Source organism: Cebus imitator, unplaced genomic scaffold (genome assembly GCF_001604975.1).
Source record: "Cebus imitator isolate Cc_AM_T3 unplaced genomic scaffold, Cebus_imitator-1.0 Scaffold19, whole genome shotgun sequence".
In the NCBI taxonomy this organism is placed as follows: Eukaryota; Metazoa; Chordata; class Mammalia; order Primates; family Cebidae; genus Cebus; species Cebus imitator.
Genome location: NW_016107334.1, coordinates 4,289,798 through 4,300,461, shown reverse-complemented (window position 1 = coordinate 4,300,461; position 10,664 = coordinate 4,289,798). Strand labels below are relative to the sequence as shown.

The 10,664-nt window shown below is 33.8% G+C and overlaps 1 long non-coding RNA gene across 1 annotated transcript in view; it reads right to left on the bottom strand.

Annotated features, from left to right (window-relative positions):
* LOC108295838 overlaps positions 1–9,495 on the bottom strand; it is a 61,816-nt gene extending 52,321 nt beyond the window's left edge. Inside the window, exon 1 of the long non-coding RNA XR_001821607.1 lies at positions 9,376–9,495. This is a non-coding gene — a long non-coding RNA (uncharacterized LOC108295838). The remainder of the gene's footprint in view (positions 1–9,375) is intronic.
* Between the last annotated feature and the right edge of the window lie 1,169 nt (positions 9,496–10,664).

Genomic DNA, 10,664 nt, shown 5'->3' with positions numbered 1-10,664 from the left:
AAAAAAAAAAAAAAAAAAGAGCAATGAAAGATACTTTATCATATTCGAGACATAGCAATATTTTTTTTCTTTTTTTGAGATCAGGGTCTCACTCTGTCACCCAGGCTGGAGTGCAGTGGCCCAATCTTGGCTCACTGCAACCTCCAGCTCCTAGGCTCAAGAAATTCTCTTGCTTTAGCCTCTAGTGATTCTCTTGCCTCAGCCTCCTGAGTAGCTGGGATTACAGGTGCACACCACTACCACCCAGGTAATTTTTTTATTTTTAGTAGAGACAGGTATCACCATGTTGGCCAGGCTGGTCTTGAGCTCCTGACCTCAAATGATCCACCTGCCTCAGCCTCCCAAAGTGCTGGGATTACAGGTGTGAGCTACCACACCCGGCCCAGCAACACTTCTTAAACAACTTCTTTAGAACTTTCTCCCTCTCATAGCCTTATGCTACATATTTGTGGCTTTGGTCTTTCTTCCTTTCTGGCTGCATGGGACCCCCAGGGTCACTCAGGTGTCTTACTCACATCTGCCTCTCACGGCATCCCTTTCTTGTTCAACATTATTTTAAATGACTGTGCGTGCTCTTGACTTGAAGCATGTCTCACCCTGGGGTGTAAATCCTCCCTCACTCTTTTTTTCAGGAAGAGATACACTCATCAAAAAACAAAAGCTTTCTTCCCTTGAAGAACAAAATTATTGATTCTGTTTGCAAATTACATACATTTACAAAACCTTTAGCTATAGCTCCAAATGAAATATCCAGCCCCTAAGATGCCTTGTCCCTAAAACTGTAAATTTATCAGTAGCTGGCACCATTTCCCTTTCATCTTGAGTTGAAACCATGAAGACCAGAGGACTCCTTTTTCATTCGCTCATGCTCCCAGCAGCCTGGCTGTCATGGTGAAGATGAATGTTCTGTTTCATTCTAGAAGAGATTCTGGAGACTGTACGTTAGGTCCCCATTCCCTTATGGAAGGCTCTGAAACATTACCCCATTAGCCCTGCCTTAATGCATGGCCAGGATTTTATGTCTTCTCTTGCATTCAAAAGATATAAATCAATTTAAAAATTGTTTTTGATAATACAATATAGGTCTTGTGAATAAGCAGAGATGCACAATTACATTATACAACACATAGCAAAAGGTCTTGTTAAACCTCTGTCCCTCTCACAACATACAACAGCTCATTCTTTTCCAATGCATTACTATCTCACTCATTCTTTTTAGCCTACTAAGCATAACTTTGATAAATCTGGAACACACATTCCAAAATCCTGCGCCCTTAACAAGCCTCCTTGGAGCTCAAAATTCACTGCAGAGTAGAGTCTGTGATCTATACTGAAGGTGTCTTGCAAGAATAGCATCCTGTTGGATTCCACTGAAGAAATTTCTTCTACATAACAACCAGCATAACATTAGTGTTCACATTTTCAAAAAACAACAATGAAAATGTAAATCCTTTTAACTTTGGTATCAAGTCATGGTTATTTGTAAAGATATTAACTAAATATAATGAATTAGAAGTTTAAATGACAGTTTAACTGAAAGTTTCAGGCAAAACACAGCAAAAGGAATGGGAGATTAATGGTAAGGACCACTAAGGTCATTCTCTTGCCCTGAATCGACCCTCCCCTGAGTGTCTGAGGACTGGGTTTCATTCCAACTCCTTTCAATTGCCTTGACATTCAGCCACACTTCCTGGACCTTCTGCCTTATTCTTCCCTCTCAATAAAACATTTTTGCTTCCAAACCTAAAATAACTTCATTGATTTTTTTTATAATTGTAAAAAAAAGTCATTATAAGTCCAAATTATATAAAACTCTAAAAAGTAATAAAAATAATAGTACCACTGAGAGATGACAAGTATTAACATTTTGATATATTCCATTGAAGCCAGTTGTAATGGGTATGCTTATAAATATAGACATACATAACATGGGGAGAAATGCCAGATATAGGTGATGGGGAGGAAGGCAGCAAACCATATTGCCGTGTATGTACCTATGCAACAATCCTGCATGTTCTTCACATGCACCCTAATACCTAAAATGCAATAAAATATATATATATATATATATATATATATATATAACTATATAGAGATATATGCTTTTTTAACCTCAAAATATTTCCATGTTAATATCTATATCATCTTTATTTTCTTTTAAATTTTTTATACTAGAATTTATTTGAAATTATAAAAGTAATACATAATTCATTATAATAAGTGAGACAGTTCAAAGATATGAATAAAAAATTAATCATCTTTGATCTTTTCATTTTTTGTCTCCTAAGCTAACTAAACCCTCTCTAAGGGTTTCATTTCCATATAACAACCAAAACACTATTAATTCGTAAGATATTTGAAAAGGAGCACAAAAAATAGAAGTGTAACATGTTTGGGTGTTCTTTTTCACCAGAAACAGCCTTCATGAGAGAAGAAGACAGATTAATTTCATGTGTTCACCTATATTCTATCGATTTTTGCTATGTATGTTTTAATGTTTATCCTTAAAATAACCAACTTTTGATTTTGTTGATTTACTCTGGTTTCATTATTTCATTATTTATTAGTTCATTAATTTTTATTCTAGTCTTTATTATTTTCTTTCTTCTATTTGCTTTGTGTACAGCTTAATCTTCTTAAAGTAGTTGCTTAGGGTAGAAACTTATGTGATCAATTTGAGATTTTTCTTAATAAATAGTTCTTCACAGTTATAAATTTCCCTTTAGCACTACTTTAGTTGTATGCAATAATTTGTGGTATGTTATATTTTTGGGTTTTGTTCATTTCAAATGTTGATTTTCAAAGTATTTTCTAATTTTACATGTGATTTTTTTTCTTTGACCCATTGGTTATTTAAGAGTTTGATTTTTTTAAATTATCACATACTTGTAAATTTTCTTCTGTTATTGCTTTCTAGATCTATTTTATTTTTGTCAGAGAACATACATTTAGTTATTTAAATTCCTTAACATTTATTAAGTTTTTTTTTTTTAATATTGCCTATTGTCTATTCTAGAGAACGTTCCATGTGCATTTAAGAATGTTTATTCTAGCATTTTTGGGTGAAGTCTTCTCTAAAATTCCATTAGGTCTAATTGCTTTATAGTCTTATTTAAGTCTTCCATTTCTTTGTTGATATTCTGCTCATTGTTCTTCCTAGTATTAAAAATGGGATACTGAAGTCTCCAATTGTTTTTGACTTCAATTCTGTCAGTTGTTTCTCTCTTCAAGTCTATCAATTTTTGCTTCATGTATTTTGGGACTTTGTTGTTAGGCATAGTACATATTTATATACAAACACATATATGTATGTATATGTAGATATACATATATGTGAATATGTCTAGTTTATAATATATATGTAATTACATATATATGGTTGATAATCGTTGATAAAGTAAATATTGTCTTCCATTTTGCTATTTGATTTCTGAAGATATTACTTTTTTCTTCCTTTAATTCTCCATGTGATCTTTATATGTATAGATATTTCTAGTATACCACTTTTTAAAAATTTCATTTTTTTAAGCTATATATTTTTAGTAATTCTCTTGGTGAATTAAGATGCCCTGGGAGTTACAATTAACATGTTAAAACAATCTAGCTAAGATTAACACCAATTTAATTTCAATAGAATATAAAAACTCACTTATGTATAACTGCACTCCCCATCTCATTTATATCATTATTATCACATAAATAACATCTTTATTCATTATAAGCTCATCAACTCAGCTTTACAGTTACTGCTTTATGTAGTTTTCTTTAAGTCAGATAAGACAATAAAAGTTATAAACAAACATATATTTATGCTGTTTTAAAAGTTTACCTATCTTTTTTGGTTTTCCTTTTTTGTTTATGAATTGAAATTATTGCCTCTTCATCTTGTAAGACTTATTTTAGCATTTTTTTTTTTTTTTGGCAGGTCTGCTAGTAACAAGTTTACTCATTTTGTTTATCTGAGAATGTCTTAATTTATTCCTTGTTTTTGAATGACAGTTTTGCTGGATATTGAATTACTGGTTAAAAGTTGTCTTCTTTTAGTATGTTAAATATGACATGCCACTGCTTTCTTTTCTCCATGATTTCTGTTGATAAGGAAGTTATTAATCTTACTGAGGATCCCTTGTATATGATCCTTTTTTTATATTGCTTTTCTCTTATTGCTCTGAAGAGTCTCTCTTTGTCCTTGTTAAAGGACCATTTAACAGTGGCATATTTAGAATAGATCTCTTAGAGTTCATTAGGCTTGAATTGATTGGTAAATTTTTGGCCATCATTTCTTCAAATATTCTTTCCTCCCTTCTTTTTCCTCTTCTTTTGGAAATTCCATTATAGGTATGTTGGTATGCTTAAAGTATACCAGTGTCTCTATTCATTTATCTTTATTCTTTATCCTTTTTCTTCCTTAGAATACATAATCTCAAGGGACATTTGTTCAGGTTTCTTCTGCCAGCTCAATATGTTGTTGATTCCTTCTAGTAAATTCTTCATTTTAGTTCTTATACTTTCCAACTCAAGAGTTTCTATTTGGCTTTTTTAGAGTTCCCTCTCTCCTCATAATCTCTCTTTGGAAAGGCATCATGTTCATAGTTTACTTCAAGTTTTTAGATATGTTTTTCTTTAATTCCTTGTACTTTTAAAATTTTAACTCTTTATTGAGTATAACATCTGTGCTTCTGCAAATACTGTTTCTCTTGAATACTTTTTTACTCTTTGTGTTCCAGACATTTTTTATTTTGTGTGTCTCATTAATTCTTTGTTGTTGTTGAAAACTAAACATTTGAAATAGTATGATACAGCAACTCTTGAGATCAAATTATGCTCTCTTACTTTCACAGTGTTTTTTACTTGTTGCTGTTTATTAGAATTGTTTAGTGACTTTATCATACTACTTCTGTAAAATTTGTATTGTTTTGGTCTTGTGCAGCTTGTGAAATATCTACTTAGTTAGCTTAGTGATCAGCTAATGGTTTGATGAACATTTCCTTACATGACTTGTGTCAATAATTCTCCATATCTTTGCTCTGGCTCTGTGTGTAGGTATAGGGGATGCCTAAAACATTCAAGCAGCCCGTTCTCAACTCTACCCTAGCCGTCACTTCTGGTTTTCACAGAGCCTTAAAAGCAGACAGAAATAAGGGATTAGGATCCTCTCAAATCTTTATGGGGATGCATACAGCCCTGAACATGTGCAAGCATGTGAGTATAATGGTTAATTCTATGTGTCAACTTGAATGGGCCAAAGTGTACTTAGATATTTGGTTAGACATTACTTCTGGACGTGTCTGTGAGCATGTTTTCAGAAGAGTTTACCATTTGAATTTGTGAACTAAGTAAAGCAGCTGATCCTCCCCAACGTGAGTGGGCATCATTTAATCCATCAAAAGACTGAATAGGCCAAAAAGACAAAAGAAGTTTAAATTTTCATTCAACCTGACTGCCTGTGTTGAGACATAGATCTCCTGAGCTTGGTACCTCTGATTCTCAGGACTTCAGACTTGGGCTAGGATCTACACTATTAGCTCTCCAGCTCTCATGCCTTCAAACTACACCACTAGCTTTCTTGGATCATGAGCTTACATATGGAAGATCATAGAAGTTCTCAGCTTCCATTATTCACATGAGCCAATACCTTATAATAAATCTATCTATCTATCTATCTATCTATCTATCTATCTATCTATTTATCTGTCATCTCTCCTGTTTCCATAGAGACCCCTGACTAATATAGTAACCTCCTAAATTTCCAGCAGTGTGCCAAAGCTTTCAAATCTCCTATAATTCCCCAATATTTCTTTTAAGTTTTTGATTAGCTTTTCTTTAGCGCCAGCTATAATTCTGCCTCAGGCAGCTGCAAAGGTAAACAATTGCCACTGGTTGTTTTCAACCAATGAACTGCAAATAAGGCCATTCACACAGAGTAGCTAAGTCAGGTCAATTAAAGACAAGCCCTAAGAATGAAGCTTTGCAATGTACTGCCAGACAGGTGAAATAGTGACAATTAAGGGAATGGTGCATTTGGGTAGCTCCAAGCCCATTCAGCCCTTTCCAGTGGCTGCTAGGTTACTGTTCTTCAAATGTACCATGGATCTTGGGAAGAGAGCTGAGATTAGGTCAAATTGTAATGCTGTAAAATTTATTGTTATTACTAATATTTAGCTATTACTTTTAAATACAGTTCTTCAGATTGTTGCAAGCCTTTAATTAACTTCCAGAGTTCTGAAAAAGTTGATTTTGACAGTTCTAAATACATTCTTCTTGCTTTTATAAAGGAGTTTTTAAAGATTTTTCAGAAGTCTTCACTCATTTTTTAATGATTAAAATGGTTAAGACTATACATAGTTTCTAAATACAGTTTAGCTGTGTTCCAAATATTCTAGCATAGAGTCCTCTTCTACTTGTTACTTTAAATTATTTAAATTAAAAAGTTCATTATTGAACCAATGCTTAATTTTAGAAAGTATGTCACATTTTTCGTGTATATACTCTCTTGTTTCTTTATTGTTTATTTTAGTTTTAATGTATTAAAGAGAAAGTGTGACCTTGTCAGTCTTGACTTTTGCATGTTCATTACAGTTTTCTTTGTGGATACTTCCATGAGCGATTTTTGTAAATGTTTCTGGAAATAAAATTATATATTTTTTGTGCATGGATACAAAGTTATCATATTAGTCAAAGACTATATGTTGCTGACCTATATAATTTTTTCATTTAATTCATATATTTAATATTTATTTATCCTTTTAGTGAAGCAGGGGTGGCCACAAACAAACTTCTCAAACACCAAACAGGAAAGGAAGTGGTAATTTTATTCAACCAGGAGGTGCAGCAGGCATAGATGCCTCAATAACCAAGCTTCTCAACAAAGGAATCCCTGGCCATTTTAAATGCTTACAGTCTAAGAGATGCACATGTGAGAGGGTGGAGAGCATGGGGGATGTGACTAGGTAGGGGTCTGAGCAGTTGAGCAAGAACAATACCTTCTAGGGAAAATTTCTCCATACCATGTCCATGATCTATAGATAGGGTTGTGGTTAGCAGTAGGGAGTTTAATCCTTAAAATGGCCAGTGGTACCAACCGGTCCTTCCTCTGACCTCCTCTGGCTGACTTTTAACTTTTCCTATTGAAATGCAATATAGAAGTCTAAAGAGAAAGTGGCCTTAGAAGCTTAAGGGGAAGGGGTCTTCTTCCTCACCCCCCTCTTTGAGAACCTCACCTATAACATTAGTGAGAGATCTCACTTTCATTCTCATTTTTATTTTCCTGATCCTCTAAAGAAACTGATTGATAATGATTCACATAATATACTTGTGATGTGGTTCTCTGGTTAGCTACAGCAGTGATGAATCCTCTATTCATCTGAAGGAATCGGGGAGCAAACAAGGGAGTAGCAGGCAAGTACCTATTATTATTACAATGCTGATGATAAGAGTCTTGAATCCTCCCAAGGATGAGGGCCAACCTCCAACCTCAGTTGTGCATATTTCAGACTATTTGCTTTCTCTCTTCTCCTTTTTTCTAAACACTAATATTTCTGTTTCTTAGTTTTAGTATGAAATGGGAAAAATGTCATGGGAAAGGAAAATAATTGACAATAAAAATAATATTAGCTACTTTTGCTAAGTACTCATGCATGCTTATGCTGGCAGAATGTTACTTCTTAGATTCTACAAAGAGAGTGTTTAGAACCTGTTTCATCAAAATGCAGGTTCAATTCTGTGATACAAAACAGCATATTACAAAGCATTTTCACAGATAGCTTGGCATAATCAATGTTCCCAAAAGGGTTATTGAGCCCTTATAAGAAAATATGAATATCCAGCCCTAAACAAGCTATCTTGTGTTTTATAGCACAGAATTGAACCTGCACTTTGATGAAACAGGTTCCAAAGACTCTTTTGTCGAATCTAAGAAGTGACATTCTGTAAGCATAGGCATGCATGAGTACTTGCCAGAAGTGACATACTGCCCAGTATTTTGCTAAATGCTTTATATGATATAGGTATTATAATTATCCCCATTTTACAGATGAACTACTTGAGGTCCGTAGATGTTAAGTCCTTACTTAACGCAGCTCACCTGAACAAATAAATGAAATGAAATTTAAATGTACAAATGTACATTTTCAGCTTCTTAGGAATTTTGTGGAAGTTTAGGAAATGTTTGTGCATACTGTTTGTTTATGAACATTCAAGAACACATTTGGAATGATTTTTCAGATATAGGAATTAGTTCTGAGCAATCAGAATTTTTTACATTTATGCTTCAAATATTTAGTGAACATTCACTTGGTATCAGGATATCTAAGGTTTGTGCTGTTGAAGACATAAATGCTGTCTCTCTAGGTCAATCCATAGAGACAATTTTGTCCTTTGTCACACTATGAGTTATTTAAGTATGATAATGTTTTTATTTCAGAAGTAGAAAAGCAACCCACATCACAAAGCTGTGATTTTATAAATTCTATGTGAGGTTTTGATTCAAGTCACTTTTTAAAAGTTTGTCTCATGTGATAACTCAAGACTTTCCATAAACTGGCAGTAAACAAAGCAAATAAATTACTGAGTGTAGGGAATACATTTAAAATATAGGGAAAAGTAACTCTGGAAGGTCTTACAAGATATTTCAGTGTTCATAACTTTGCAGGGCTCAAAAGTCAAAGTCAAGAATAAATAAGATCTAGTGGTAATATCACAACAGGGTGATGACAGTAACAGTTTATTGTGCATTTTGTACATTTTAATAACTAAAGGAGGATAATTGTAACACAAAGAAATGATGAATGCTTGAATTGATGGACACTTCATTTACTCTGATTTAATTATTGCACATTGTATGCCTGTATCAAAATATCTCATAAACCCCTTAAATATATACACCTACTCTATATATCCATAGAAACAACAAAAAATAAATAAAAAGTCAGTGTCCATCTATAGTCATAATGCTGAAATCACAGCCACAGTTTTGCTGAAAATTTCCACATCAATAGCAACTTAGAAGCATGAAGTTTAAATCTGATTTCTCTTGGTCAGATTGCCATTTCCCAAACATTCACTTCTCTATATTTCATAAGATTCATCTAATTTCCACTAGAACAAAAATTTCAATGAATTTGTAAGGTGACATTTCCATTCATTTCCTGGGATTTCACTTACCTCTGACATTTACAAGTTCCTTTGGCAAGAATACATAAGGAAGACAATGGCTTACATTCTTAATCCAGGAAAGAAGGAAGGGGAAATACTTGACTGGAATAAATGTCATTACCTTTAAGCTAAAATATGTCCTATGGAACCTAATTTTGTAGAATCCTGTGGTTTTCAAAATGCTTTCCTGTATTTCAGACACAGCAACAAATTAGAACCTACCAAGTGACAGGCACTGTGAGAGATGCGAACTGCTTATCATGGACCTTCATGTCACAGCTTGAGCCCATCTTCCCCCTCTCATCTTTCAGGACTCAAACTAGCAAATCTCCTTAGGCTACTGTGAGGAGGATGGATTAAAATGGGGAAAAGGCTGAAGCAGGGGAAATTAATTAGGAACCTGTTACGGTATAACTGGGGACAAATTATGATGACCTGCATCATTGTAGTAGTAGTAAAAATAAACTAAAAAGGATAGATTCAAGAAATATTTAGGCAATAGATTGACAAAATTGGGTGATGAATTGACCTTATTGGGAGAGTTTCTGTGAAAGATGGAATATAACTGAAGGATAAGTCTCAAGATTTTGTTTGTTTTTAATGTCTACAAATGGGGAGAAAGTTGTGGTACTCCGTATTCATCTTAGGCATAAGGTTCAGTTACTTGAAGGATGGTTAAGAGTAGATGCTTAGGTAGCACTTACATTATAATACAGAAGAGAAATTTTGTTGGTTTACAAATTTGTGAGCAATTAACACATAATAAAATTAACCGGATCACCCCAAGGAAGGCTTTATATTGATAGGGGAGCCCAGAAAAGACCCCAGTGCCTATAAAAGTGTTTGGCACATATATAGTTGTCAGTTGACAAGTGTATGAAGTAACCAACTAATGAAAGAATGAATAGGCTATAGAGATATCTCTTTCTGATGAATAGATGTATAAACCAGTAAGCCCATTCCATGTGTGATAATTGAAGTACTATGAAAATAGGTAATATTAAATGATTCCTCTAATAATTTCTTAAATTTTACAATAAATACAATAAATCAGGCATGAAAGATTATTCTCTTATTTTAATCAAGATGTGATTGAGGCCAAGAAGGGTGCTTTTGTTCAAAGCAGCAAGGATGCAATTTGTAACAATAGAACGAGGACTATAATCAAATTTCTTTTTTAATATTGAATGAGAAGTTATTGAAATAAAGGTTATTTTATCTTTTGGAATGCAGAATTCAGAAAAGATAGCAGAGGTAGAGGAGGGAAATTTTGCTGATTGGACTGTAATGCAAAATAACAAGAGTCAGAAGGCTGCCCTGCAAATTGAAACCATTTGAAATAAGTGGAAGAAGAGTAGAGAACCATGGTCCTTTCTCCCTTTCTCAAAGCCAGCAGCAGTACCCCTTTTCAAAGTCTCCCTTGAGAGAGCCCAGAATAGACTCTTATCCTGCTAGATTTACAGAATCCTGGATCTGTCTCTCATCAGGGCTAACAGCAAGATTTGTATTAA